General features: G+C 42.1%; 1 pseudogene; it reads left to right on the top strand.

The window, feature by feature from the left end:
• Nucleotides 1–2,782: 2,782 nt before the first annotated feature.
• Nucleotides 2,783–3,071, top strand: LOC104987112 (annotated as a pseudogene).
• Nucleotides 3,072–3,321: the final 250 nt, after the last annotated feature.

The raw sequence follows: 3,321 nt of genomic DNA, 5'->3' as shown, positions 1-3,321 counted from the left end.
GGAATTGGTGATGGACAGGGAAACCTGGCATGCTGCAGTCCATGGGGTTGCAAAGAGTCGGACATAAACCGAGAGACTGAACTGACCTGATTCCTTGAAGGGAAGCCAGGACTTTGCCCCAAGGCTGCACTACTGTTTCTCTTGACTATTCCTCCCAGTCTTGCATCCCCTTCCTTCCCTAATTAATAACTGCTTGAACCTGCTTGCTTGAACCTGCTTGTTGGACCTCACGGAAGGTCATGGAAGCTGAATGAAGCCTATTTCCTATAATTAAAGAAATAGGAGACAAAGAAAGGCTTTTGTGCCCAGGAGCCCCACAGGGCCCTGCTAGTTATCAAAACCAGGAAGTCAATGTCAAAGGCAAACTCTTGGATCATCATCAGTTCATCAAAACCTCTTCACTGAGAGTCAATTTGCCAAATATTAATTCAATAATGACTAATTTGCCAAAAACTATCAAACACAGAACGTACATGGTTAGCACTAGAGCAGACAGCTTTCAGAAAAGGTGTAAATCTGCAAGAGAACACAGAACCTTTAAGAAATAGCCCATCCATTCTCAAAACTGAAGGGCATTGCAGAAGTCAGCCATGCTAGTTTGAAAAGAGTCTTGTCAGCAGCAAAACCTGAGTGAGCTCAAACATTGGAGATCATCTCTAATGAGGTTAACTAATCCTACAAAAGGATTATTTTCTGAGTTAGATTTTAGTTAATTGGCCAGGATCCCAATCTCTCAACCACCACACTCTACTTCCAGGCCAGTTTCTCTTTAAATGATAGAAGGCGGTCCACTTTTCCCCTATGCAAATACTTGTGCATCTGTGGTTAATGTTCTAGGCATGTCATTTACCCAGAAGACCTATCAAAGCAAAGGAGTAGAATCCAGAACTGACTATATGAGAGCTGTGGAACAATGGTTAACAGGTTGTTGAATGAAAACAAACAAGCCCTTTTCCTCTTCACCCTAAAAAAAAGATAATAATAATAAAAAAATCTCTTGTAGAGCTGATTCACTTTGCTGTACAATAGAAACTAACACAACATTATAAAGCAAGAGTACTCCAATAAAAATTAAAAAAAAAAAAAACCTCTTCTGGCAGGATCATGAAACTATCAGTCCAGGATGTGCAGGAGCATGTAAGGCAGAGGGCATTGCCATCCGTCTGTCTAAGAATCAGCTTGCATGCATGCGTGTAAGTCACTTCAGTGGTGCCCAACTCTGTGTGACCCTATGGATGGTAGCTCACCAGGCTCCTCTGTCCATGGGGTTCTCCAGGCAAGAATACTGGAATGGGTTGCCACGCCCTCCTCCAGGGGATCTTCCTGACCTAGGGATAGAACTCATGTCTCTGGTGTCTCCTGCATTGACAGGTGGGTTCTTTACCACTAGCACCACTTGGGAAGCCTAAGAGTCAGATTAAATAACCCCAGTAGCTGGAGCAATGGAGGGAATAGGGAGAAGAAAGGAATTAACAGAACATGCCTTCAGTGTAACAGAGTAGCATCTGTTTTTCATTGCAACAATACTACTTAAGGGCATTTTTGTTCTCATTTTATAATTGATAAAACCAAAGCCCATATGGTTTGTCCTTTTTGTTAACATGATGTTTTAACTCATTTATTTCAGGTTCTAGGTTAGATTTGAGAATTTGAGAGACATGAAGTCGTAAAAGCAAATTGTGGGAAGAGTTGAGTTTAAAAATAAACTAATGGCTTATTTCATAATTTTGAATGAAATCTATTTATTAGTTTAAAACAAGAAAATCTTAGTCAATATTTTCTTACCCTTTGGTCCCAATGCAAGCAAAATAATCTGACACTTGCCAGGCAAGTGTGTGTTGATAGCGTCCATTCAGAGATGTTTATTTTGTACTTGTGTTCTCCAGTCAAACTTCAGAAGAGCAACCTTCCACCTCAAGCCTAATCACCGAATTAGGAAGACCAGGACTCAGCAAGGTCATTGCCAGCTCCAGTGGCGCCCACAGGACAAGGCTGGCATTAGAGACTGGACAGATGGATCCCCCGTGGGAATCAGCAGAACTGGACCAGCTGCTGTAGGCGGTGTAGCCTTTTTGCAATGGGCAGGCTGATCTTTTGAGTAGAGTCTTCCCACAAGGCTTGCAGACACCAACCGCAGGGCAAGACTGCCAGACTGATGTGCAGACTAAGGGGAGAATGGTGATTTTGTAAAAAGCCCTGGGTGGCATTATATGGCTTTCCTTCCTAAGTGCTTTTCAGTGAATGCTCTTAGCCTGTCTGCACTTACAAACCTGCTAAACAATAATTCTGGCTGAAAATCGATTTTTGCTCTTCTCTTATCTTTGCCAATTTCCTCTTCTACTGAGTCCTTAATGGGCCAGGTACGGATATGTAAATACCATGCCTTGTGTTGGTAATTAATTTCCTTAAGGTCAAGACTGACTGATAAGAATGCTACCTTCACTTTATGAATAATTCATTTCTTCTGAAATCTATATTCGTTCAAACTTCCTGGGAATCGCACAAACTTTTAAGTATACTCTCTGTGATCCTGTCCCAGTTCTGCCCTTATGAACTGAGTGACTCTGGGTAATTTACCTAATCTTTCTGAGCTTCTGTGTCTCTGTTTAAAAGACGAGTTTAAAAATGTGTACTTCACATTCCCTTAGCTTGTAGGAAGTTTTAAAAAGTAAATACAATCACACTCCAATTAAAAAATAATAATAACAACACTCTCTGGCTTCGAGGCTCTGCCGTTCCTCTGCAGTTCGCTTCAGCTCCCTGCCACCCTCCTGTCTTCAACATGCCTGGCCCGGCCCCATTGCCACTAACGTGGGTCCTCATGGCGCTCTCCCAGCAAAGAAGTGGCGGCCCGGGCGGCGGGATCCACCGTCCAGCAGAGGAAGAATGCCAGCTGTGGAACAAGGAGCGCAGGCCGTACGACCTCAGCGGGCACTGGGGGGATGTGGCGATTCTACACAGAGGATTTACCAGAGCTCAAAGTGGGCCCAGCTCCAGTATTGGTTACGAGTCTTTTGTTCATCGCTTCTATATTTATGTTGCACGTTTGGTGCAAGTACACTTGTGCATAGATTCGGCTACATCCATCTGCCTGTCACCTGAAGAAGGAAGGGAAGAATCCCAACATATTTTGGACTTAAAACATAGTGATTTTCTGTTCATGAGGAGAAAATTTTCTGCAACTTACTGTTTTACAGGGAACTTAATGAGAATTAAAGAATCAATTTTTTTCTATGGCTAATAAATTTTTAATTCATTTAAATAATAATAAAAAGCAAATTAAGCTTCTGCTCTATAATAAACAATAAATTAAAATACCTA

The sequence above is a fragment of the Bison bison genome, unplaced genomic scaffold, assembly GCF_000754665.1.
Source record: "Bison bison bison isolate TAMUID 2011002044 unplaced genomic scaffold, Bison_UMD1.0 scf7180017864084, whole genome shotgun sequence".
Lineage (NCBI taxonomy): Eukaryota > Metazoa > Chordata > Mammalia > Artiodactyla > Bovidae > Bison > Bison bison.
The sequence above is the reverse complement of the archived record's forward strand: the minus strand, read 5'-3'. Positions and strand labels throughout refer to the sequence as shown.